The following is a 13382-nucleotide window of genomic DNA, read 5'->3' on the forward strand; positions in this document are numbered from 1 at the left end:
TTTTTTTCTGCTGTGCACAAGGTAGTTTGGAACACTGAGAAAAACTGTGATACATTAAGTTTTAGATGTCTCTGGGGGCACCTATATAGGTGTCCAGTAGATAGCAAGAAGAGTGAAAGCTTAGGGCTGTTAATGTAGTTGTGATGGACATATAGAGGGCAGAGGAGGCAGGGAGACTTAGGATAAGGACACACACCAGCAGCTTGGACTTTAGTCACTGTTCAACCAAAAGAAGAGAAGGTGTGGGGGGATTGGGAGAAGCATGAAGGTGTTGGAGAACATTTAAAATACTTTCCAGGTATGTGTGTGCGCATGTGTCTGGGTGTCTCTAAGAGGAAAGGCAAGGCTGTTGGTGACCTGCATGCAGTTGCAAGTAAATATCAAAGACATTTAACTACTCCAGAGAGCACGCAAAGTCTGCTTTTGAAACTGCTTGGTAAACTTTTCTGTTTTCCTTCCTTCCTCCTTCCCTCCCTCCCTTCTTCCTTTCCTTTCTTCTTTTCATTGTACTCTTTGGTGGATGAGCAACGGCTCTCTGTGTGTAGTGAGGGGAAAACTTTAAACAGAATTTCCCAGTGTTTATCAGAGACTAACCTTTAAGCCTTGCTATGGTTCAAGGGAGAATCTGGAGATCTACATTTTTGAGGAGTGTTGAGAAGAGTGTTCTGGTTACTATGGGACCCACGTCTTCCAGCCCTTTGTCATTTCAAAGTGTGCAGTTTATGATGGTAAAAGTATGTATGCTTGGCCCATCCAAAATCCACGTTTGTTCATCTCTCCATCCATCTGTCCATCTAAACCATTTATCAAACAACGAAATCTTCCCAGAGTCCTGAGTTGCTCTCCTCTCCTTTTTACAGGCTATAACTGAGCATCAGATTAATTACTACTAACCAGACACGAGGAGTAATTAGCTTAGACTAATCAGGATAGGCTCCCAAGTCACAAGGCAGGCAAGCAACAGGTGGTTGGATGTGGGGTGGGGGATGACAATCTGAACCAAATCAAGACCTTGCCAGAAGGAAGAAGAGGGAATGGCTGTTAGGCCGACAACTCATACTGTTTTCTTCAGCTGTTTATTTCTTTACATTTTTCTCTGAATGTGTAATGTTTTCAAACTATAGCATTCTCTAAGTTTGGCTATGTTTACTATGGATGGTAATTATTCTAATTGAGTTCTACTTGATTAATTATTTATACTTCACCTTGTTCCACAAATTTTGATTTGTTTTACAGTGTAAACACATATACATTATAGTAAACAATACGTTCAAGAAAGAATTTAAGAAGAGGACTGGGAAAATACAAATAAATGTAGAAGTTCAAAGCCAGGGGGAAAAGAAATCACAGATATGCAGACAACACGGCCCTTACGTTGCTGTTTAGCCAAGCCTTACATTGTCTCTGAGTCGTGTAGCATTCAAGAGAAAAGGGAAATATGGCCACTTATGTAATTCTTGCCGATATAAAAGGAAGACGTACCAGGTCCTCAAGAAAAGCAAAGTTTTTTTTAGTTCTTAACTTTAAACTAAATTTTGCATGTGAATTTTTATCTAGGAAGCACTGAGTGGTATCATGAACAGGGTGTTCAGCATCCCCACAGCAAATGAAAAATTGGTTTCATACAGCTCTCTCTCACAGCAGGCCTCATTGGAAGCTCAAGGCGTAACGTCAAAATGCAACTCAGTGAAGACAATTTTCTGAAAGCCAAAGTAACACATCTAATTACTAAGCCTTCTAGTGGTGCAATTTGATGCAAGGCTAAAACCCTAAAGATCCAGTCGAATTGCCAGACTATGTGCCCATCAAACAGTCTTCATAACTTACTTCTTTTAACTGTTCTCACACACACAAACACACACACACACACAAACACAGAGGAAGAGGTTGTTTGACATTATACTCCTGTGCTCCCATGCTGCTATTCTAGTTCACTGATGGAAGCTTTAGGAATTGACCCAGTAAGGTTGACATCTTTTGTAGAAATTACAGCCTCTATTTGAAATGCTCACAGAGGAGATGTCTATTTTTGTAAATGGGATAATTGGGTAGAAAACAGTGCTAATATCTATCTTTATTTAACACCTCCAAGGGACAAAGCCTAACTGTTAAAACCATGAGGCCATAACCAAGAAACCACCATCTATCCAGGGACAGTGTAGTCTATATACAGGCCTAAGTACGTAAAAAGAATGTGAAAGTTGAAAGTCAGACTATTCCATTCCTTATTGTTGTTTCAAGTATGACTACAGGATGAGAATGAGCAGGTAAGCAGAGGCAGGTCAGTAGGGGAGGGGGAGAGTGGTGAGTGTCTGTAAGAGGGAAATGTCAAGTGAGACAATAATTGTGTCTTAACAGAGGGGTCATTTATTCTAAATGACTGTTGATGATCTTCCTTCCTTGTGAATATTTTAGGAGTGGTCAGTGCCAGCACAGCATGGATTGTTAGACAGTGCATATAGTACCGGAGGAGGGACCTAAAAGGAATGAGCATTTATAGAGCTCTTACTGTGTACCAGCCACTCCTTCACCTCATTTCAGATACAGTAAATGGTGTGGTTAAGAGTGTGGCTTTGCAATTAGAGACACCAGGCTCCAGACTGGAAACCCTAGTTTCCTCAGTCAAAAAATGGGCATACTGATAGTGCATTACCCCCCTGACTTGTTGGGGGGGGTGTGTCATGAATATGTTGTCAGTACTCAGTAAATGTTAGTTGTCACAATGATGGCCATCAGGTCCTTCTTACAATAATGTGAGGTAGATCTCATTCTCTCCATTTTACAGATGGTTGAATCCAGGCTTGAGGTTAATTAGCTTGTCCAAGATCTTTCATCTAGTGCCAAAACTAGAATTCAAACTTGGGTTTTCTAGTACTAAACCTGTTGTTTTTCTCGGTCCTATGCTGCTTGAATTTGTAGATAACTCATATCTTACAACTTAGATGTGTGGGCAGTGAGCCAAAGCACCTCTCTGGGTTCCCTGTGCTGGTTGGTGGATGGCTTTCTCTCTCTTCTTTGTGATTGCACTTGACAAGCTAGGGCAGTGGTGATTTGTATGATGATAGTGATATTTGCCATGGAGGACTTAACTAGTAGTGGGTAGCATTATGTTAAGGAGTCTGGGTCAGGGGAGACTTTGCATTTGGGTTTGTCCTACTTGCCTAGACATCATACCTGTCAAATGAGGCAGTAAGGCTGCATGACCTTGGAGGCTCTTTCAGTACTATGTTTTGTGACTGTGGCCTTATGCAGTTTTCCTTTTGCACATCTGTCAGACTCCAGGTTTTTGTTTTTGGACCTTGTTAAATATAGTATTATGGTCTTGAAATGACTCAACATATGACGGAAATAGCCTTATGTGGTATAAGCTTCTGCCTGGGGTCACCACCTGCTTCCACAAAGCTGGGTAGCCAGTAATTTCTCACAGATCTTTTCATATTAATAGAATAATGAAAGACAGATGCTGTGTCAGGAGGGGAACTTTTTCTTTGAGGCTTTGGGGGCCCATGGAGGAACAGTGACTCAAACTCCAGAAAAGAAACAAGAGTCATTTATAGACTTTGTTTAAGCTTCCATTGGAGAGTGTGAGTTTGGATGTAGGGCTAAGCGTTCAGGAGGAGAAAGAAGAGAAGCAGCACAGACAAGCAGACCAACGTCTGGAGGATGCCAGTGCTTTTTGTACAAGGGACATTGCTCTGAGGTGACCTTTTACCTCATTGGGCTTTTTAGGGAAAGCAGTCTGTTCATTAAGGTTGGAAATATTTTCTCTTCAAGACCAGAGGGTGACATTTTTTCTTTTAAGTTGAGCACCCCCAAGTTTAAATTTCACCATCTAGAACAGCCCTGTCTAATAGAACTTTCCATACTGAGGATAATATTCCGTATCTGCATTCTCCAGTATGGTAGCCACTTGCTGCGTGTGGCTGTTAAGCACTTAAAATGTGGCTGGTGTGACTGAAAAACTAAATTTCTGATTTCATGTCATTTAAATTAATTTAAATAGCCACTTATGGCGAGCAGCTACTCTATTGGACAGAACAAATCTAGAATGTAAGGGCAGCAGGGGGATAAGACCCATAGAAAAAACTCAGGCTGCCTGGATTTTCAGTGATGCTCATGGGAACATTGGGGCCAACAGGTTACCCTGGTTTACAACTGCCCTTAGTATGTGGTTTTGTCCTCAGCTGCAGGCTCTGTGGTGGGAGAAATTTGAAGTACAAGCAGAATTTTCTGGATGCTTTACTAAAAATGATGCTTAATAAAAGGCTTTGCAGTTCCTTCTCAGAGCCCAAATTATCTTTAGTACTCTTAGAGGTAGCAAATTAGCCAAATGAGCAGAGAAGTGGGGGAGCTGGACCTGTGGGTACAGTTGCACTGAGACATTTATTTTCAGGTTATGATGTTTATTTTCAGGCACCCAGCGTATCCTGAGGGGCCTCCGGTCCCAATGTTAGGAAGGTGAGGATGTCCAGATTCAGACCACCTTCTCTGAAGGTAGGAGGGTCTCCCTTGGAGTCTTCCTGTGCGAGATTTGAATGTGGGTGCCTGGTGAAAACCACTAGAGCTGAGCCTCCCCAGTGCTCTTTATGATTGCCACCATCCTTCTGCACTGATGACCCTACATGGAATGTGTGACCAGAGATGCTGCCTTGGAGAGAGTGTTTGTGGGACATTTCAGAATCTAAAATGGAACCCCAACCGAGCATTATCAGATGCAGTTTCACATTGAAAAAGAACGAGTCACTGTGAATGCTTTGGCCAATCCTGGACAAATGAGTGTTGTCATTGTACCACCACGGCTTTGGCTCAGTGCCCAGTATAATTTAAAAATTGCTTCTTTTTCCAGCTCTACTTAGTTATCATTTTGATTTCACAGAGATATAAATGGTTCATCAATTCTCATAATTTTCCTAAACCCTGAGACAAATGAGGGGTGTTCATGCAGAGCTGTTTTATGTCAAAATGCTGCCTGCCTCTTCCCTTGCCCACTTCACTTGGGCAGACAGCCTCCATAAACGGGGGGATGACATCGATGGGAGGAAGGAGCAGAGTCACGTGATGGAACGGTAAGATAATCTTGGTGGATGTTCAGCTAGGATTCCAGGGTGTGGGAGGGCAGGTGGTTCAGTTTGAGCAGAGGCTAGGAAGAGAAAAGAGGTTGAGGGAAACCTGTCAGTCTTCAGCACTTTTAGTAACTTGTTCTTTTGTGCATGGCATCATGGTTGGCTTGAGATCTGGGGAATAGCAATAAGTAGAAATAGCTAATAATAGCTACTGCTTATATAGATATTGCTTATAATGTGCCAAGCACTGTTCTGAGCTTAATACTTTACATATATTAGCCCACTTAAGCACAAGCTCTCTTCTTTTCCAAGAGCTTTATAAACTGGTTGCAGGCAAAATTTAAACAGTGCAACAAAAGATAGCAGGAGATGCAAGGGAGCACATGGCTCATGCCTTTAGAGAGGCACAGTGGATTCCATAGGAGGTCAGAGGAAAGAGAACCCAGAGTGATCAGGGATGCTTCATGTGACCTGGTCTTTGAAGGATGGGCCTGAGTTGGATGAGTGGCGAGGCCAGCCAAGGCTTTTCCGGGCCCGGGTGCACAAGTCACAATCGGTGGACAGTGGGTATATATACGAGTTACAGGGCCCAGGATTTTTCATTTGAATGTAATTATTTTCCTGTAGTAGCCATCAGCAGATGGAGGGTTCAGAGGGACAATGCTGAAATAATTAATAATTTGCAGATGCAGTCAGTAGCCCCAGTGTCTCAGCGTGCCTTTCTGTTCCAGCTGAATACATGCACGGGTGGCTCACGGCCCCATCTGCTCTGCTCTTCCGGGCTCCATCTTTTATTTAATAACCTCTCTAGGACCTATTCACAGGAGGTCATCTATCTCCTCTTTCTCTCTTTCTCTCTGTTTGAATAGTCTTGGCTGCTACTTGCTGTGAAGGACTTAACTAGTCATGGGTAGGATTGACCTCTCAATTCAGTAAACATTTATCCACTGTCTAGGAAAATGGCAGTGAGCACGCAAAGGAGGAGGTGGATTCCAGACATCAGGTAGGTGAGGAGCAGGAGCCAGGAGGACTCAGCGACAGCCTGGAAGTGAGGGGTGAAGAGGGAAGGATGTGAAAGGTTAGCCAGAGTAGTTAGCTCCGGCCACCAGGAGGATAGTGATGATCTTCACAGGAGACAGGATCACAAAAGGAGGAGTAGGTTTGGGACATTTCAAGTTTGAGAACCTGGCCCGACATCCCTGTGGAGACATTAAGCAAGCATTAAAAAAGACTAACATAAAGCACCCCCAACTTAGAGTACTGGAGGCCCCACATTTATCATACCAATTCATTTAGCTTCAGCTCCCCTTCCCATCCCTTCTCAAGTGGTTTCCATAGAGTCACTTTAGATTGGGGAGGAGGGGGGCTGGGAAGGGGAGGAAAGCTCCCTCTTAAGTCTCCCTAGCCTTTATCCTCAGGCATGAATGCTAAATCCAGAACTCCCTGTTCCTGCTAGCAGTTCAGAAGCGCCTAGGGATCCTTGGAACAGTCACACCCTGGTGGGACTTTTCAGAGCACTTCTGGGCTTGGAAGAGAAATTCCAGAGTAACTGCCCAGTAAGGTGAGCTGTGACAGGTTTGAGTGATATCCTAGCCGGGCTCTGGATATAAGCTGGGTGGGATGTTTTAAGGTTGGTAAATACCTATTGACCTGCGTGCCCCAACTAGGTGAACTCCATCTACCTTTGGATTCTTAGCTAATTGCAATGAACAATGCATCGGCTTGTCTTCCGTAAAATGAGAGGGTTGAGCGTTCCCACTAGCCTTGCAGCTTTGGCTGGGCAGGTCAGTTCACTGCCTTGAAGCCCTTTTTAGTCATTGGTAAAATGAAGGGATTTGGTGAGATGCCTTTTAATGGGATTTCCAACACTAGCATTTTATGTTGGTCAGTGATTCTTTGTTCAGAGAGTGATATTTTTTCCATAGGAACAGTTCTTCGGTGGCTGGTTAGATTATCATCTTGGTGAGAAGCAGTGTGGTGAGGGAAACAGAGCATGGCCTCTGTTTTATAGTCAGGGACTGGAGTTTAAATATTCACTCCATCACATGCTAGCTGTGTGATTCTTGGCTATTAGCTATACTTTGCCAATCCTTGAGTTTCCTTATCTATAAAATCTGCATTTCGGGTACATTGGGTGATAATATGTATTAAGCATCTACCACTGTGCCCATTTTTTTTTAAATAGCTTTGAGATATAATTCATATGTCATAAAGTTCACCTGTTTAAAGTGTATAATTCAGTAATTTTAGTGTAGTCTCAGTTGTGCCTTGACCACCTCTATCTAATTCCTTGCCCCCAAAAGAAATTCTATACCCATTAGCAGTCAGTCCCCATTTTCCCCTCCCCATAGTCTCTGGTGACTACACTAATCTACTTTCTGTCTCTATGGATTTACCTATTCTAGAATTTCATACAAATGGAATCCTAAGATACGCAGCCTTTTGTGTCTGGCTTCTTTCACTTAGCATGTTTTCAAGGTTCATCCATCTTGTAGCATGTATTGATAACTTCATTCCATTCCTTTTTATTGACAGATAATATTCTATCATGTGGACATACCAAATTTTGTCTTTCCATTCATCAGCTGATGGACATTCCACTTTTTTGCTTTTATGAATATTTCTGCTACCAACATTCATGTACAAGTTTTTGTGTGGACATATGTTTTCAGTTCTCTTGATATCCTGTTGTTTTGATTTGTGTTTCCCTAATGACTAATGATGATGAGCAGCTTTTCATGGGCTTATTGGCCATTTGTATATCTTCTTTGGAGTAATGTCTATTCAGGTCTTTTGCCCATATTTTAATTGGGTTATTTGTCTTTTTACTCTTGAGTTGTAAGGGTTCTTTATATATTCTGGATACTGTCCCTGGTTTTTAAATGGCTTGCAGTCCATGTTCATTCTTCCTCCCAGGTGTCTCACAGGTTACCTTTTAGGTAACCTCTAAAACTAATTGTCCAAATACTGAGTCCTCAGTGTCCTGAGTCTTAAAGTCTCCTCTGTGTCTTGTCCAGAGTTCTTCCAAGCACAGAGCCCTGAGCCATTCTGATCTTGGAGCCCAAATTTGGAACCAAGAGCATCTGGGGTCTGGAGATGGGCTCTGGCTGAATCTGTGGGGGCAGTAGCCATTTCTAAATCCCAGTTGTTTGCAGCTGATATGAGAACTTAGGGGGTAATTGTACAGCATTAGTTTTTGTTTTTTGTTTTTTGTTTGTTTGTTTGTTTGTTTGTTTTGCTTGTTTTTGCTACTGCTGTACCAGGTTGTCCTTCCTCCTGGTGCAGAGGGCATCTGGATGTTGGGGCTGGGGACCACAAGGAGATATATCAGAGAACGTTGGCTTCTTTCTCCAGTGCCACTGCCAAGATGAGTAAGATTGCCAGATTTTTCTAAGAATGATCTGGCAATTTTAAGTCATATTTAAAAATGTCCTATGGAAAATCATGGGTCTCTTTTAAAGAGAAAGGTGTTTTATGGGAGACCTTTGAAGCTGCTTAGAGGCCCTGGAAATTTTTCTTTATTCTCTGTGTCCCAGAGACATGCTCTGCACTTTGCTGCCCCTTTGCATCCTCTTTCTCCATCCCTCAACCTGACATGTACGGCCTCTCCTTTCTGCCAATTCATATCCAGCCCATCCCTTGAGGCCCACAGCTGAGTATTCTACCCCTCCAGGAGGATCTCAGGATCTCTGCTTTTAGAACCCTTTCCTAAACACCACAGGAAGGAGGGACCTGCAGAGTGACGGCGCTGTCAATGCAGTCTGTTGCGCCCCCAGAGAGAGCCATCACTGCCAATTTGTGAACCTACCAAGCCACAGATCTGCTCTAAAGATTTGGCCTTTCCTTAGACTTGGATTTGAAGGGTTGTAGACAGTTGTTATTGATTCTTTATCTTAAGTGAGTCAAGACAGTTTACGATCTCCTTAATGCCCTGGAAATTTGCTTTGGAGGACAAAGCTATTGCATTTGGATGATGCTTACTTATTTTAAGAGGTGGTAGGGTACCTCTAGATGTGTGAGTCCTTTATAGGAACAACCATCCACACTGGAGCCATTTCTGACTCCTTTTGCTTCTCTATTTGGCTGTTATTTTCTGATTTCATAGAAAATCATATTCTACCCCCAGAAAATGTGCTGTTTAATAGGAAAGATGGGAGAAATCAGAAAATTAGTCATTACTAGAGCTAGAAGAGTCTTGGATATTATCCAGTCCAATATTTTCCAAACTCCTATCCTGACAAAAAACCACTAATCCCATTAGATGCTTTGTGTGGGGAAAAAAAATGGTTTTCCTTTGATAAATAAATTTAGATCCCACCACTTATTGTATAGCCCTCTTGGAGATTCAGTGTTCTTTGGTATATTAGAGCCTCTAAGAAGTCTTGCAGTAAAGGCACCAGCTTAATTTGATTTAGCCCAGTATTTGGTAAACTATTTTGAGCTCTTTTTATTTTCTTTTTCCATAACAGCTGTTAACAGCTCATAAGACCTCAGTTCAGAAATATTAAGTGATTTGCTCAAAGTCAACACAAAGCCATATCTGAAACCACGTTTTTAAACTTCTATTCCATTGTTCTTTTTACAAATAGTAACGATATCATGCTTCAATAAGGGTATATAATTTTTTAAATGCCGTCATTTACATAGTTAATGAAAAATGTTTCCTGGTTCTGTCATTTTACTAGTTTATGACCTTGGGCGAATAAGCCTGGTAGTCTCTCTGAGACTTTCTTCTTCTCTAAAATGAAGGTAACAGTGACAACCTCAGAAAGCAGTTGCGAGGGTTAGATGAGATGGTATAGATAAAGATAAGGATGTGTTCATATCTTTCTTTCTTCAGACTCTTTTCATCATACCAGATGCTGGGCCCAGTTATCTATGATTTTAAAAGGCTAAGCATATCACAGACACCAAGAAATTAATAATAATGATCATAATGGATATTTATTGACTGGTGAATGAATCAATAAATCCATATGAGATACAGGTAATTAACTTCAGAAATTCAGAGTTGTACTACCCCAATTCATGGAATTGGGGAAAAACTGAAGGAGAGAGAGGCTAGACTGTGTAGATTAACTGGAGCAGGATGGACAGGCCTGCGTATGGCAAGATCCCAGGCTACTTGCCTTCCCTCTCTTCATCCCGTAGCCTAAACATTTCTTTATTAAATAGGTACCAGTTTGCCTTTGGAATATGGTTTATTTAAAAAGCAGAATAATGCCAGTCTGGCAACAAAGCTTGTCTTGAGGTAAGAAAGGTGGACAAGTGAAACATTACCAGAGAAGGTGCACTAGCGGCACGGGTTTCAGAATGGTAGAAGGGACCCGAGCAGCTCAGCAAAATGACTCTGTGATGAAGCAGAGTGCTTCCCCAGGGTTGACATGTGAAAGGAAAGTGCTAAACTCTTTTGAAGGGATCTGAATACAGAGCAAGCTGTTGCAAGACTTCTCTATTTCTCTTCTCTGCAGAAATCTTTCTTACCTCACCAGCCCATCACCACCACTTCAAGATTTGCTTGCATAGTTTTGGAATTTGTACTTTTGCCTAGGAATTTAGTCCAGTGCCCTAAGGTGAAGCAAGGGCATTTGTTTACTGCCACCTTGGAGGGGACACATGCCTAAAACTGAGTCACTGGTTGCATCATTGGTGGCCTGGCTTCTCTCCTGGGCTTCAGTCCATGTGTGCATGGCCATATCCTTCACTCTGGAATATATCAGGACTAATAGGCATCCAGGTCCCAAAGGACCAGTCTCTTTGATCTTCCCTGTTTAATTGCTCTCTGGATTTCTCATGGCCCTCATCCTCTCTAGGCTTTCTCTCTGCCAATTTCTCGGCAGGCATTTTTTAGGAGCACAATCTGTGGTTGATAGTAAATAACTCTATCTGAGGCTTTGACCAATAACACAGACAGCTTTGCCATAGTGAGGGGACAGTTAGAGAGGGTGCCAGTTTGCATCCCACTGCAGCTGCGCTTTGCACAGAGAGCCTCTTCATCTGGAAACCAAGCCCGCGTTGTGCCAGGCCTTGTCTGCCATGCCAGGTGCCAGGCTTATTTCTCCGGATGATACAAGGCTAAGCATGCTCGCTGGCACCAGGCAAGTCACAGCTTCTCTAATTTATTTACCTCAAATCAAACAAACCCTGACTCCTGCTTTGAATTTAGTCTGTGGTATTTCACAGAATGACAGAACACAGCCATCTCTATAGAATTGCCTTCGTGGGCTTTGACAGGGACTGCTGCATGGCTTGAATTTGGGGACTTCAGGAGGCCACTTTAGAAAACAGTCTGGCAGTTCCTCAAAAGGTTAAGCATCGAGTTCCCACATGACCCAGCAATTCCACTCCTAGGTACATACCCAAAAGGAATGAAGACATATGTCCACACAGAAATGTGTACACAGGTTCATAGCAGCACTGTGCATAATAGCCAAGAAGTGGAAACGGTCTGAATGTCCCATCAGCTGGTGAATGGATAAACAAAAATGGCGTATCTGTAAAATGGAATATCATTTGGCCAAAAAGAGGATTGAAGTATTGATACACGCTACAGCACGGATGAACCTTGAAAACGTTATGCTAAGGGGAAGAAGCCAGACACAAAAGGACAAATATTGTGTGATTCCATTTATACGAAATGTCCAGAACAGGCAAATCCATAGAGACAGAAAGTAGATTAATGGTTGCCAGGGGGTGGGGGGAAGAGGAATGATTGCTGATGGCTATGGGATTTATTTTTGGGGTGATAAAAATGTTTTGGAATTAGATAGTGGTGATGGTTGATAACTCTGAATATACTAAAAAACACTGTATTGTCCATTTTAAAGGGATGACTTTCATGGTACATAAATTACTTCTCAACAAAGCTGTTATTTTTTTTTTTTTTAAGTTGACCCCGAACTTGCCATTTCAGTAAAGTCCTTTGGGACATATGTAGGCTAGGGAGCAAGAGAATAGAGGTGGGAAAGTGCATATTGGGACGGGGTAGGGATTGATCTTGCCGTTGGAAAGAAGCACCAAGTGGTGGGTTTGGAGGAGCTGGGCTTTGGGAGGCATGTGTAATGTTCTGTGGGGTCTATGCCATTTTTTTTTCCAAATTTTAGAATGTCTTTAAATCTTAGTTCCAACCTCCTACCCACAAATAAGTTCCTCATTTGCTGTATAACACTTGCATATACTTTTTTCCTGAATGAACTAAGGTTAAGTTATAAAGACCATGCCCTTTACACTTGTGCTGCCCGTTATGGTAACCACTGGAAGTGGCTGTTTAAATTAAAATTAAACAAGATTAAATTCAGTTACTCAGACACACTACTGTCATTTTCAAGTGCTTAATAGCCACACATAGCTCATGGCTACTGTATTGTACAGCATGGATCACAGAATGTTTCCATCATCACACAGAGTTCTATTGGACAGTGAAGCTTTACTTGTGTGTTTCCTGAGACTAGGGTGTTCTCTTACATAAACACAGTGCGATAGTCAAATTTGGAGACTTTATCACTGATAAGAGTGCTTTTATCTAACTCACAGTTCATATTCCAATTTTGTTGCTTGACCCAATAATGTTCTCATTCCTTTTTGAATGTAGGTCTCCTCTCTTCTTTGGGAGCTTAAATCTACTTGGTTTATGTCAGGAAGAGTATATGGAATAAAGACTTTGTTAATTTCTCGAGTTGAAATGTTGCTTTATTATATGACCCTTCTGCCTACAAATGGGAATCCTTTTTCTAACTCAAGTGCGTGTAGATTAGGTCTGGGGCCTGGAGCCCAGATTGCATTTCCATAGCTCAGAATTGTTTTAATGTCTTTGTCACTGGTTTAATAACCCAAGGTGCAGCTTCCTGCCCCTCCTTTGGTACTGACAGTCAGTCTCTGAACAGGTGTGGCCCTGCTCCTAAATCAGCAGGAAGGATTTCCTCTGTGTGAGAAGAAATCAGCCTCCCTGCCAAACAACACTCTTTTCTTTTTTTCTGATAAGTTTCCCCAAATTTTAGCCTGGAAGTAAGGCTCATGTTGCTCATTTGTTGTCTGCTTTATGGCTGAGTCGTGATCCCGTGGCTCTTAATGACTTCGTGTGACCCAGAGCACAGAGAAGCACCCTGCCCTAACTCGAGGCCAGACGGGCAGGGCCCTGGGCTGCCAGCGCTGCATTCCCGAGTGCTGCCGACCCTGGTGGTCGCCAGCTTGCTTTCCTCCAAACCCGGAAGAGGAGGACTCCTGGTGATTTTCAGCCACGGTTTCAGTGAAGCAGGGAGGAGGGGGCAGATGTGAGCAGGTTGACAGTGGCTTCTACTTTTGAACTAACTGGTGTTGGAA

The 13382-nt window shown here is 42.5% G+C and overlaps 1 protein-coding gene across 10 annotated transcripts in view; it reads left to right on the top strand.

The window, feature by feature from the left end:
* HIPK2 (homeodomain interacting protein kinase 2) overlaps window positions 1-13382 on the top strand; it is a 203237-nt gene that overhangs the window by 23278 nt on the left and 166577 nt on the right. The window contains exon 2 of one of the 10 annotated variants that reach the window (XM_037836039.1): window positions 4414-4494. The exons of the other annotated variants lie outside the window; for them this stretch is intronic. The gene's annotated coding sequence lies outside the window, so the exon portion shown is untranslated. The remainder of the gene's footprint in view (window positions 1-4413; window positions 4495-13382) is intronic. 10 annotated transcript variants of the gene reach the window in all.

Source organism: Choloepus didactylus, chromosome 5, assembly GCF_015220235.1.
Source record: "Choloepus didactylus isolate mChoDid1 chromosome 5, mChoDid1.pri, whole genome shotgun sequence".
Lineage (NCBI taxonomy): Eukaryota > Metazoa > Chordata > Mammalia > Pilosa > Megalonychidae > Choloepus > Choloepus didactylus.